This window comes from Hyaena hyaena, unplaced genomic scaffold (assembly GCF_003009895.1).
Source record: "Hyaena hyaena isolate Hyena2069 unplaced genomic scaffold, ASM300989v1 scaffold_57, whole genome shotgun sequence".
Taxonomy (NCBI): Eukaryota; Metazoa; Chordata; class Mammalia; order Carnivora; family Hyaenidae; genus Hyaena; species Hyaena hyaena.
The window spans coordinates 3,924,786-3,938,806 of record NW_024080690.1 but is presented as its reverse complement, the minus strand read 5'-3'; the positions used below and the strand labels follow the sequence as shown (position 1 = coordinate 3,938,806).

Below are 14,021 nucleotides of genomic sequence, written 5' to 3'. Positions count from 1 at the left end.
GAGATTATTTGTATTTGCACAAAGGTGCTCAAAGGAGAGCGTGGTATATAGTGCGTGTTCAATAAATGTCAAGTATTATATACTCTTCTGTTTTCCTTTTAAGCCTATTAATAAGATCACCTAATTAAAGAATGAAAGATTACTAGAATCTTCCTAGAAGGCAACAGTTTTTCTCCCTATATCCAGTTTCCAGAGTCTTTACTGATTTGAAAAACTTGAGACCTGCCTCCCATTTTAGCTCTCTTTGTGTGGGCCCATGATGGGGTTTTCTGATGGATACTGGGTGTAGGATGACCAAGCAATGCCTCTCATGCAAGGACACACTCTCCATCTCTGGTGATAACCTGTTCCCCAACTCAGTGTAAACCACCAGGCTGGACCCTGGGCTTGCCGGGGAGCCTGTGAATCTTCCTGCCACAGCAGTGGGGGGCATCATCTCATTTCCTGGATGCCTCTGGTCACCAGACTGAGCCCCCACTTCAGAAAGCCTCTGAAATGCCTGCTGGCCTCCCAGAGCCACACTACCATTCCTCCAGCATGGCCAGCATCCCCAGCATGTTCAGGCCTGATTTATGCCTCAGGGCCTTTGCACTCGCTATTCTCTCTGCTTGCAATGTTCTTCCCTCAGATAGTCCCTCAGTCTTATCTACATTCAGGTCTCCACTCAAATTTCATCTCCTCAGTACAGCATGTCCTGACCACTCTGTTGAACACAACAGCCCCACCACCTTCTTAAACCCCTTAAGCTGCTCTGCTTCTCTTCAGAGCGTTTCTCTGGCGAGACATTTAGATTGCTGTTACTGTTGTTTACCATCCATTTCTCCCCACCAGATAATAAGCTCCGTGAGACGAAAGATGGCCTTGTTCACGGATGTACCCTTAATGCCTGGGAATAGTGCCCGGAACACATTGTAAGTATTTGTTGAGTGACCAAATGAGCGAGCGAGCCAACAGAGCACATCTTCTGGGGAAGCTCAGATGTAAGCCCCCCAACAAGTATACTCTGAGGGGCCCAGAGAGGAGCTACTCACCACCTGTCCACCGCTCACTGACCCCCTCATCAGCAGCTCGTAAGTCCCTGCTCGTGGAAACGGAGGACATCCTGTCCTGAGCCCCCAGAGTCTGAGGGTCTGGAAATGGAACCACCCTCCCACATCTTTTAGAAAGTTAGTTCCTTGTCTAGCTGGCGGCCAATTGCTCTTACCTGTCTCACCACCATGCCCGTCAACCAGTCGGGTTCTTTTGTTTTACAGTATTTATCACTCTCTGAAATAATGTGATTCACCTGCTCCTCTCTCCTACAACTCCTATGTGAACAAGAGCAGTTATATTTCCAATGCCTGGTTGGTAGTGGGCACTCAGTAAATATCTGTTGAATGAATGAATGAATGAGTGAATGACTGTTCTGCAGAGGCCCCACACAGAGAATATACCATGTCTGAAAGAAAAGAATGAATCACTCAGCGCGATTGCTGTCTGACCTTGACCTTGGTGTATTGCTTATGCAGAGGGGCTCATAGACATTCAATTAGTTGCTAATTACATTCACTCAGCTCCGGGCTGGGGAAAGAAAGGGCTGAGCTAATGAGGTTCAAGAGCAGGTGGGGCCCCAAGTTGCCCAGGTCCTCACTTTGATGCTGGTCTCCTGACCTAGACATGCAGGCCACAGACAAGGGGGTCTGGGTGACTGCATTGACCAGAGCAGAAAATCCATCTTGCAGTATGGAAAAAACCAGCAAGAACTTCCATCCCTGGCTCCATCTTCCTGCCGAAAGGACAAGCTAGACTCAATCCTAGACCAGAAAGGAACCCTAGACGGGATGGGAGTTTGTCAGCTGAGCAGACACTGTTTACCTTCCCAGAAATCTCTGTTTTCTGGCCAGACACCCAGAAGGGCAAGGAGAGCTCCAAAAGGGGGCTGGGAGGAGGTCTGGGGCCACCCGAGGCACAGGGCAATAGAGATTCGCAGTAAAGCTGTCGGTGTCACCCAGTTCTAAATACTGGAGCTGAGATCCACGCAGCCTCTCTGGAGAAGCCTGTGAAGCCACCGCAGCCCAGGCCCGGGCAGACTCTCGGCGGGGCACAGTCGCCACCATGTGCCATCCCTGTGCCATCCCTGTCACCAGATCACGTTGGATTCTGAGGGCCCCCACTCGCTCTCCACCCTGGCTCGGCCTCTTCCCGCTCTTCCGGTCCGCAGACCCCCAGCTGACCACAGCGCAAGGCCCCGCAGCCGCGCGCAGGTGCTCCCGGGCTCCGCGCGCCCCGCGTCCCGCACACGGTCACTGTCGAGGGCGGCGGGGCCGCCCCCGCCGGCCTCCCCACGTGCCCTTACCCACTTCCCGCCGGGCTCCTGCTCCGGCCTCTCCCGCCGGCCCGGCTGCCCCATGGCCCGGCGCCCGGGTGCGGGCCGGGACCGCGGGGGCTGCGGCCGGTGGCTGCGCGGGGCCGGGCGCGTCCTGCCTGGGCGCTCGCGGGAGGGCCTGGGTTTCCGGGAGGGAGGGCGGCGGCGCGGGCAGGGCGGGGCGGGCTGGGGTTCGAAGCCGTCCGACTGGTCTGACCGCGGCGGCGCGATCTACGCCGCCCGCCTGCGCTCTTCGGCGCTGAGCCGCCCGCGGCGGAGCCCTCTGCTCCGTCTCTGGGCCCAGACACCGGAAACTGAGGCCAGACCTGGATGTGCGCACGCCTCGAGCCGGCCGCTACTCGGCGTTCCTGCAAACTCGCCGGTTCTGTGCATTTCGCAGGCGCAAGAAAAACTGCCTGAGCGGAGTCCAGACGTTCGGCTGTCTGTGACTGTCCACTTGCAGAGACCTTGTGCTAGCTGGTTTGGGAATCGGTGGCATGATGGCAAATCGCTGTGTTTTGAAACGAGCATATTTTAGCAAACATATCTTCAGACATAAGTTGACATTGGCAAGAAGCTTTTATTTTCCAGGATCCCAGTCCATGGCACTATCTAGTTTCTATTTCTGTAGCTACTAAGGCGCCGTATGAGAAAATCTAAGTGCTTCTATTTTTCCAACACAGCCAGTGATATTTTTGCTCTCGGAGACACTGGCGATCTGGAGGAGCTGTCTCTTTATCTGAGGCTGCCTAACACCGAGCTGACCAGGGTCTCCACGAGGAACAACAGCTAAAATATAGTGTGTTAACTAGAGAGCAGCAGCTCCCTACACGCCGTAACACGTGTAATCCTTGCAACTCCCCTGGGAGGTAGAAAGCTTTTCACTTAACTGAGATTAAGTAACCTGACCACATGTCAGAAGGACCCCGAGTCCATGCTCTACAGGACCATGCAGTGCTGATGCTTTGGTGCTTTCTAGAGGGGGCCTGATGCCAGGCCAGCAATCCTATAACTTATTAATTCTTTTGTTCACTCCACATTCACCGCACACCTGCTGCATGTATGTCAGGCATTGACCAGGCACTATAGGCTAGAAGGATGAAGACTGACCACACAGACTCGATATAAAACAATCACTAAATCTCGTTAGGTCAACTCATATAGATGACATCTTCTCAATCGCAATGGAATTAAATTACAAATTAACACCAGTAGTGTATCTAGAAAATGCCACGTGGAGCCTCCAAACAACCCATGGGTCAAAGAAGACATCACAGGGAAGATTAGAAAATACTTCAAACCAAAATGGCATAAAGACAAACAGATCATTGTAGCAGAATTAGACTGTTTAAATACAGGTCCACACATATAGGATCAATTGACACCTTCTGACAAAGGCGTCAAGGTAGTTCAATGGAGAAAGAGAAGTTTTCCACAAATTGTTATGGAACACCTAGAACTCCATATGATAAAAAAAAAATGAACCTTGAGACTGGTATCTAGAGTGATAAAGAAATCTTTCAGTGCAATAACAAAAAGACAAATAACCCAACTAAAAAATGGGCAAAGGATCTGAATAAACATTTCTCCAAAAAAAGATACATGAATGACTAATAAGCACAGAAAAAGATGTTCAAGATCATTAGCCATCAGAGAAATGCAAATCAAAACCACCATGAGAAACTACTTCACACATTAGGCTGGCTATAATAAAAAAGACATGTAATCTCTCGGTTGGTGAGACTGTAGAGAAATTGGAACCCTTATGTACTGCCTGTGGGATTATAAAATGATCCAGGAACTTTGGAAAACAGTTGGATAGTCCCTCAAAGGTTAAAAGTAGAAGTACCATATTACCTAGCAATTATGCTTTTTGTCTATACCCAAGAAAATTGTAAATATATCTCCATACAAAAACTTGGACAGGAATGTTTACAGCAGCATTATTCATCGCAGCCAAAAGTAGAGCAAATGTCAATCAACTGATGAATGAATAAACCAAACGTAGTATATATACATACAGTGGAATATTAGTCAGCCCGTTGGATACATGGTATGACAATATGGATTAATTTCAAAAGCATTTTGCTAAGTGAAAGAAACCAGGCCACAAAAGGCCACACATTGCATGCTGTCATTAATATAAAATGCTCAGAATTGGCAAATCTATCGGTAGATTCATCATTGCCTAGGACTAGGGAAGAGGGGAATTGGGCAGTCACTGGTAAAAACATGGGTTTGTGTTCGGGGGTACTGAAAAGGATGAAAATCATTGTGGCAATAGTTGTACAGTGCTACACAAATGCTTGTCTTAGAGTTCTCCAGAGAACTAGAGCCTACAGGATATTGAGACCTATAAAAGAGGAGACTTATTATAGGCATTGGCTCCTGGTCTGCTATCTATAGGTGGAGAACCAGGAACACTGGTGATGTAAGTCCCAGCCCGAGTCCAAAGGCCAGGGGAGCTGATATGCAAGGGCAGGAGAAGAAGATGGATATCTCAGACCAAGCAAAGGGAGCAAATTCATCCCATCTCTGCCATTATGTTCTTTTCAGTGGATTGCATGATGTCTACCAGCATTGGCAAAGGTGACCTTTTTTTCTAAGTCTACCAATTTAAGGCTAACATCTTGCAGAAACCTTCTGACAGACACACCTCAAAAGAATGTTTTAACAGCTATCTGGGCATCTCTTAGCTCTGCGAACACATGAAGTTAACCATCATGGTACTAAAAACCATTGGATTGGACACTTTAAAGGTCGAATTACATGCCATGTGAATGATGACATCTCAATAAAGCTGTTACAAAAGAAAAAAACCTTTTTTTCCATTACTCATCACACATAAAAATTAACTCAAAATAGATCATAGACCTAACTATAAAAGCTGAAACTCTAAAATATCTAGGAGAAAATAAGGAGATAATTCTTGCAACTTTGTAAGAGGCCAAGATTTCTTGTAATAATCATTGGATTTCAATCCTTTTAAATTCTGTCCATCCAAGTACCCTGTTAGGGAAATGAACAAGCAAGTTCCAGATTGGGAGGAAATAACTGATAAAAGAACTATATCTGGGCTAAATCAAGCGCCGCAAATCAGTAATACAAAATAAATCAATGGCCAAAAAGCACATGAAATGATGTTCAATATCATTTAGGCAGACTAAAGCTATAATGAGATACCACCCCACGCACTCCCAAAAAGAATGGCTAACATTTGAACACTGATACTACCAATTATTGGCAAGGAAGTAGAAAAACTGTTACTTTGCTGATGTAGAAAAAAGGTGCAACTTTTTGGAAAGCAGTTTGGCAGTTTCTTATAAAACAAAACACACACCTCCGCCATTGACCTCAGACATGCCACTCCTAGCAGTTTACTGAGGGAATGAAAAATAAATGTCAATGAGAAGACATACGAAATGATATTCACAGCCACTTCACTTATCAAATACAAAAACTGGAAACAACCCCGAAGTCCATGACTAAACAACTGTGATGTATTCATAAGCTGGACTCATGCTCAGCCAATAGAAAGAAACGATCTATTGATTGCCCGCAACACATGGATGAATCTCAAGAGCATTATGTTGAATGAGAAATTGTCATTGCAAAGCAGCAAGCAATTTTGTCGTGAGAAAAAAATGGACACTTGGAAAGGCATTTGGGGCAGGTGGATCCCTTGTTCTGGGTGAAGAATGGGGTCATTGGATTTTGCATTTGGAGGCTCCATGGGCAGTGCGAGCAGTAGAGGAAGGATGGCGTCTCTGCACACGGCTTCCTTAGGTTTCCTTCTCAAATCGTGATCAGACTTCAGCAAACTGGCTGCTGCTTCTGGGGAGTAGGTGTCTCATTGAATCAAATGATCACAGACCAGGTTTTTCACTGGGAAGAAAGGCCTCACTGAGCACTTTTTGGGGAGACAAGCGCCATCTAGTGGTATGAGAGCTGGAGAAATAAATGTCCTTTCCCTGTCTCAGAATCCACTTGGGCACCTTGGGAACTGGGATTATCTGGAGAGATTGCCCTTGGTGGTAGACATCGATGAATAGGGGGAGGAGGGAAGTAAGTGGTGACAGGTTTGGGGCTAAGGTTCTGACCAACATGAGTAAGGGCCCCTTACTGGGTACCTCAGAAATCCTGGGATGGGGGTGGGGTGGCCTCACATCAGGGGCAGCAAGGGGCTCAATGGGAAGCTGGAACGGGATCCAGACACTCAGATGGTGGGATCTGCTTCATTCCTGCAGCCTATAAACATCTGGAGACACTTGGGATATAACATTATTAAAGTGGTTTTTATAGAGAGCTTTTATGTGGAGTACGTTTAGTATGTTATTTAATCATCAAAACATCTCTGGGAAGTGTTATGATCTTGCTTCTCCAAATGAGTAAAATGATCTTCATGAAGTGTAAGTAGCTTGTTCAGAATCCTCTGGCTATTCAGTGGTGGAGCTGGACCTTATCCCTGAGCCTTCTGACTTCAAATCAGGGATTTCTGTCGATACACCACCCTCTCGACCAGCAAAGGGCCCGCCTGGACACCAGCCTTCTGTGCCGCCAGCTCCCCTCCCCTCTGCTGACTGCAGTAACACGTCCTCCGGACTGAGTTCCCTCAGAGAAGACTGAACACGAGGACTTTCACCAAGAGGTTTGTTCTGGTCTGAAAGTTTGGAAGCCCTGGCTCAAGAATTTGATGAATCAATCAAAAGCTCTGGCTCTTCCCAGAGCACAGGGGCCCTATGCTTAGCAGAGCTCTCTGGGGTGTAATTGGAAATGCATAGGTAAGCCCTGGACCTACCTGGGGTGGAGGGAGGTGGAGAGATGTAAGCTCCTTCACAGAAGACAACGACAGCAAGGTGAGCATTAGGGGACAGCAGCTTTAGGGAAAGAGAAGGGCCGAGAACAAGGCACCAGGCTAGGCCCTGGGATCCTGCCCTATGGGGTGGGGAAGACTGTGAATGTTTAGGATGGTGGCTTCTCTTAGTCAGTTCTCACTGTGGCTCACGCTGTCTCTGCTGTGACCCTTCTTTCACAATTCAGATCTTTCTTTTTCTTCCCATGCGATTCCATCGCACCTCTGAGATTTTGTGGCTTTCACAGGAAGGACATAGAGAGGCACAAATGGTATCCTTGGGTCCCCATATCTACCCCAGGAGAAGGTGCTGTTGTTTCACAACGCAACACACAAGAAAGGAGGCAAGGACTGGAATACAAATTTTAACCATGTAAAAATACTACCAATCGCGTGTGTATATTTGGACTGGTTTCTACTGCTGGCCAAGCTCACGTGGGGCACTCTGGGTATTGTCTCCAGAACCAGGAACTGACATAGAGTAATGCTTGCTGAAGACTATTGAATGAATAATCGGGCACTGATGCAGGGAAATGTCCCTGCCTTAACGAAACTTAAAACGTAGTAGGGCAATGGATTAAATAAGCAAACAAGCAGATCTAGCACATGTCAGAAGGCAATCACTGCCAGAAAGAAAATAAAACAAGGTACAGAGGTAGCCAGCAAGGGAGATACTGGTGGCTTTGCGGGGGAGGGGTGTCGAATTCTCCTTTAGATGGGGGGAAGGTGGGCAGAAAAGACCTGATAAGGTGCCATTTGTGCAGAGGCCTCAGGGAAGAAGAGGAAACAAGCCAGGTGGGCCTCTGGGTAGCGTACTCTAAGAAGAGGAAAGAGTAACTGGGAAGTGCCTATGAAATGCACGTTGGAACATGTTTGCAGTGCATTTTCATCAGTTTCGGGTAAGTGGCTAAGTGTTCTGAAGGTGGCAGAATGCTTAGCCCTGCCTTCAGGCGTGCAGGGGAGCGTTAACACATGCACACTTGGGTACATAGGACACGTGCCTCATCAGTCCTCTGCAGACCAGGGGTCTAGGCCACAGGGGCTGTGGAGGTTCCACAGTGGGTTACTGAGCACACGTGGTCCTCGATGGCTTCACGATAAATGTTGCCCGGGAGTCTGGATGTGAAGGTCGACTAGGAATTAGGCGGTGTTGAAGAAGAGAGTGTGCGCCCCAAAACGGGACCTGACAGGGAAAGCTTCAGAGTTTCCAAGGTCTGTTCATGCCTGAGGACAGAGACTGTGGTCCTTACCATGACCAGCCACGCCTGGCAGGATCTAGCCCCTGCCTGCCTCTCCGCTGTCCCTGGGCTGTAGCCACAGGCCTTCGATAAAGGGAAAGAAAACTTCCATGGCTAATAAAGAATGCTGCCAAGGGGAAGGAAGAAGGTGCCAGAGGGACCCCATCAAGGCCCAAGGAAAAGAGTGCCTTGACTCTGAGAACCTGACATTCCCATCTGTTGGCAGGGAGACCCTCCGAGTGTAAGTGGAAGAACAGGTGTGGCAGTTTGAGGTCACTGACCATGAGACCAGTGACCTCTGCTCTGACTCTGGGTCATCGGACTCTGAGTCGTCTTTCCCTGGAGCGAGGACAAAAGCAGAGCTGTTCCCTCTATGGATCTGGATCCAGTCCTCCCTGGCCTTTTTGTTTATCCGTCTTTTCTGAGCTCCGTTAACCCCTTTCCAGCACAAAAACAGTGTCACTGGGGGCCCTATGTTGAGTTCTCTAGGCGTGGGTGTGTATTCTTCCCCCAGGGAGCAGGGGCATGGTGGTTAATTCCACATGTCAATCAATCATGAGGCCACCAGCTAAAAACAGAACCACAGGGTGTCGATTTTTAAGCAGATATAACAAGACCTTTAGAATTTCTTGAGTCTCACCCTTTGGAAAACGGGCATTTGTTGGATACTTATCAGGGTTCTGAACCTCCATGTACTTTATAAGGCAAATAGCTCAAATTAGGACTTCAACTACAGCTTGTTTGATAGGTTGAATGAGAATATATTTCTCTTGGCATGAAAACCCAGATATTTCTTAGAGAGTTTTCGAAAGAGCGGACCTTCACCAGCCTGAGAGTGTGAACTGAACTGTTATTTATCTTAAGATTCTTTCCAGAGTGGAGATGGAAGGCAGGCATGTAGGATTATTTTCAGTAAAGTGCTGACCTCTGGTGGACATTTCCTAAACTCTTCCTTAGCTTGTTTTTTTGTTTGGGGTTTTTGTTGTTGATGTTGTTGTTTTAACCCCCACATACTTGATTCGGCAGAAGGCCCAGAGGCAAAACGTTCTTTTGAAAGTTGAACGTCCTTCTATTTAGGCTCGCTCAGGTTTGCAGATAAGAACCCAAACATATATATTTCACTATCTCTCTGGACTTTTTTGAGAGTTGGGTTAATATCAAGCATGTTAAGATTTGCCTCTATGATTAGGGACTTCACCTCTATGAAGAGAAAACACAAAAGTATTTGGTTTCCCCAAGATTTCAAGAACTTTACTCCAATTTAACATCTCCTATTATGGCATAATTTATGCAAAAAAAAATGAAATTCAAAGTCGATCATAACCAGACTGAGAAGGAAGAAAACCTTTTACCTTCAACTCAAAATATAGTCGAAATAGGGGTGCTTGGGTGGCTCAGTTGGTTGAGCGTCTGACTCTTGATTTTGACTCAGATCATGATGCCAGGATTGTGGGATCAAGCCCCACGTCAGGCTCTGTGCTGTGAATGGATCCTGCTTAAGATTCTTTCTCTCTCCCTCTGGCCCTCTCTCTGGCTCTCTCTCTCTGAAATTTATACATATATATAATATAACATATATATAATCAAAATACACTGCTGACTTGGTAAAGAGCCCTTCTCTGAAGTTAAGGACCATTTCTTCTTTGCATTTATAGATGCCTCTAGGCAAGTTTCGCTCTGAGAGAGCAACAGGGAGAACTTGAACTCAGGAGCCTTCTGGTCCAGGAAGTCTTGACCTGGTCCAGGGGGTCTTGACCTGGGCATGCCCAGACCACCCCCAAACTAATCTCTGGAGGTGAGGTCATTGCCATCATTTTTGGTAAGTCTCCACAGGTGAGCCTAATGAGAATCGCAGACCTAGTCTAAACCCTCCGTTTATTATAAGTGAGAACACTGAGGCCCAGGGAGGAGAGATGGTGCTTGGCCAAGGTCACCCAGCTGGTCAGTAGGGAAAATCTGGCTAGACTCTGAAAGCCTTAAAGACTGGAGCCCTGTATGTTCAGTTTAGAATTTTCAAATTAGCTGTTCTGCGCTGCTGCGGCCTTACAGCACACTCAGGCCTCGACATAAGAAGGTCCCCTTCCTCTCAGATGCTTACCCGTCTTCCCTCCCTGTGCTCTGCACTTCTCTCCACCCACCCCCCCCAGCCCCTCACCTCCCAGCCACCCGGACTGCCTCCTACTTGCACAACATTGTCACTTTAACAGGCTGCCCAGGCCTGCCTTTCCTGAGCCACGTCCCAGGCCCTGTGTCAAATATGACAAAGCGGGGCACCTGGATGGCTCAGTTGGCTGAGCATCTGACTTCGGCTCAGGTCATGATTTTGCAATTTGTGGGTTCAAGCCCTGCGTCAGGTTCTGTGCTGACAAGCTCGGAGCCCAGAACCTGCTTCAGATTCTGTGTTTCCCCTTCTCTCTGCCCCTCCCATGCTCAAGCTCTGTCCCTCTCTGTCTCTCAATAATAAATAAACATTAAAAAAACATTTTTTTTTTAAATACGTCAAAGGTGGCCTCTGCACGCTGGCCCCCAGGTGGTTGATTTCTTTACTGCAGCTGAGAGCTGTTAGCTCAAAAGCTCATCTGAGGCCTAACTCAAATGTTTCCACAACTAAGTGTTTTAACCATCATCCAGATAAGCAGATTTTTAGCCAGTTAGCGCCTGCCTGCTTTGCATATCCCACAAAACTGTTCCCAACATCTGCTAGCCATGGATAAGCCCCAGGCCATAAAGACCCCAAGCTGCTGCTGTGCTTTGGAGCTCTCTGACCCAGAAACTCCTCGCTGTGCTGTCGAGTGACATCACCTAGACACATGTAACCTCTCTCCCCCAAGTCCCCATGCCTGCCTCTTCTTCTAAGTAGCAACGCACTACTCTCTGGACAGACTTCTCTGAGGAAGCACACCTGTCATAGTAGAGTGTCATAGTAAAAGCCTGTGTGTGCTGCCACCTTGTGGTCATTTCTTTTTCCGTGCTGAGCTCCCAAATCCATGGAACACAAAACACCCTGGTCTTTTTCATTTCTCTGGGCCTCTTTCAAAACTTCCCTGGCCTAAGTTCTCTGTCTTCCCAAATTTTCAGACCCTTTCATACATTAATTCCAATGGATATATCCATGGCCAATTAGTTTATTCACCCACTATTTACTGGGCACCCATTACATTCCAAGTGTTGATCTAGGTACTTGGGATACATCATCGAACAAAACAGATGAAAATCTCTGCATTGTGGAGCCAATGTTTAGAATGGAAAAGGCTTAAAGCTTTTCCTCCCTTAAAGAACACTTGAAGCCAGAGTAAGGAGATCTTAAGAGGGGAGTTTTTGGTCAGTGAGCAAGTGGGAGGGATGTTGAAGACATGGGTTGGGTTTAGAATTATGAATCGATTTAACAAATATGCCTGAGTTTATACACTGCATAAGTGCTTCACTTTGAAGCCGATCTTTTTTTTTTTTAAGTTTATTTATTTATTTTGAGAGAGAGAACATGTGGGAGGGAGGGGCAGAGAGAGATGAGAGAGAGAATCCAAAGCAGGCTTTGCGCTGTCAGCACAGAGCCCGACTCGAGGCTTGATCTCATGAACTGTGAGATCGTGACCTGAGCCGAAATCAAGAGTTGGACGCTTAGCTGACTGAGCCACCCAGGCACCCTGAAGCAGACCTTCTTAAACTATAACCTGCATTGACTCAGCTGGAGACTTGCTGAAGAGGAAGATCCTAAGTCTGGCATAAGGCCTGGGACTCTGCATTTTAACTCCCAAATGCCGCTGCTGGTCTGTATACCACACTTAGAGCAATGAAGCTTTAAAGCAGATTCCCTTGAGCACCGACTCTTGCAGAACTAATAGTAACCACACTACCATGGTAATATTGCAAAGACTGAACACGAGAAGCCAGCCCTGTGCATTAACAATAACCTGCATTTAGAGATGAGGAAACTGACACTTCAAGACATTAATGAACCTGTCCATGAGTACATGTGGCTCACAGGAGAGCCAGGAAATTCCAGAGTTCATGGGCATGACCATCCACTGCCTCACCTGTTACTTACCCACAGCAGCTGCTTGACCCAATCATATGAAGTGTCTGAGCCTCAGGGTTACCCTCTGTAAAAGGAGGGTAAGGTGGCTACAGGGCCTCACAAGTGTCACTGCTATTGCTGTCATTAAGCCTTGAAGGGTTTTCTGCTTTGAACTTCTTCCTTTACCAGGACTGAAAATCTATCAGCCACATGCACCCTTTTCTGACGCACAGCACAGCACCCATACCTCTCATTTCATCCCTGTGTTGTCCCCGGGGAGCGGGTGTGGCTACTTTCACCTCACACATGAGGACATGTGGGTGACATGAGGGTGATCTCCTCAGAGGAGCCAGAGCCAAGATGGAGACAACATCTTAAAGATTTTCTCTAATTGGTTGCCTTTTAGCCTGTTTATTAATTCAGTTTGTTTTTAGCAATCAAATCTCCTCTAACAGCAAGGTTGTGTGTGAAGTCCAGTTTGTGAAGTGGAGAGGAACAGGGGGCTGGGCCAGAGCTGGGTTCAAGGAGTGGAGCCCCGATCCTGTGGCCTCCCTTTGTGTTCTATTTCCTGGGCCTTGGAGGGAGTGCAGGGCGTGCTGTTTGCAAACCCTGGATCTAAGTCAACTCTCTCTGGGGACAAGTGAGCAGCAGGCCCCAAGGAGGGAGGTGACGTGGCCAAAATCATACAACAGGCTTGTGACCCGGCTGGGCTCCCCTCAAGGGCTCCTGAGACCAGAAGTCAGCAGAACCTGGGCGGGATTAGGGACCTCACTGCCCACTCACCCGCCCGGTAGCTGAGCTGTGTTTGATGACCGTCTTGCTCGCCCACCGCATGGAGCCAAATTCAATATTCCACCTGCTGATCTCATCATTTCCCAGTGCCCCCTTTTCTCACACCCCAGAGGGGCAAGTCTTTTTAGTCTTCAGACTTCAAAACGGTGAAATGTCACGTACACACAGAAAACTGTATAACCATATCCATACCAAGAAATAGAATGTCATCTGGATCCTAAAAGCATCTGGGTGTCCCTGCCTGACCCTCTGTCTCTCAGGAGTCACCCACCAACCCCCGCTTTCAGACACAGCCTGTCCCTGATTCTCTCTATAGAAGAGCCACCTGTCTACACATCCCTCCACACAACTGCTCGGTTTTGCCCGTTTTAGCTTTATGTAAATGGAGTCACGCTCTGTGTGGGTTTTTGTGATTCCTGTACCCCACATGATGTTGGTAAGATGCATCTGTTTTGTTGAAGGTAGCCGGCTGCAATTCATCCACTTGCTCAACGAGCATTGTGCTGTATGAACATACATGATTTATGTATTCATTCTTCTGTGATGGGAGTTTGGATTGTTTCCTATTGGGGGCTGTTGTGGACAGTGGTGCCACACCCCTTCCTGGCTGGGAGATTTGCTCTCCTTATCCAGGAAGAGTGAGGCCCAAGGAAGAAAGGACTCTCAGAAGAGAGGCGACCAGGTCTAATCCCCGGGGTGAGGGAGGCCAACGTTCCCTCATTTCCCACGCTCTCCATGCTCCAAGCCTGGCAAGGCCATAGACACAGCCAGCAGAGTAGA

General features: G+C 47.7%; 1 protein-coding gene across 1 annotated transcript in view; it reads right to left on the bottom strand.

Annotated features, from left to right (window-relative positions):
• PSD4 (pleckstrin and Sec7 domain containing 4) overlaps positions 1-2,598 on the bottom strand; it is a 35,845-nt gene extending 33,247 nt beyond the window's left edge. Inside the window, exon 1 of the mRNA XM_039231720.1 lies at positions 2,336-2,598. The gene's annotated coding sequence lies outside the window, so the exon portion shown is untranslated. The remainder of the gene's footprint in view (positions 1-2,335) is intronic.
• Between the last annotated feature and the right edge of the window lie 11,423 nt (positions 2,599-14,021).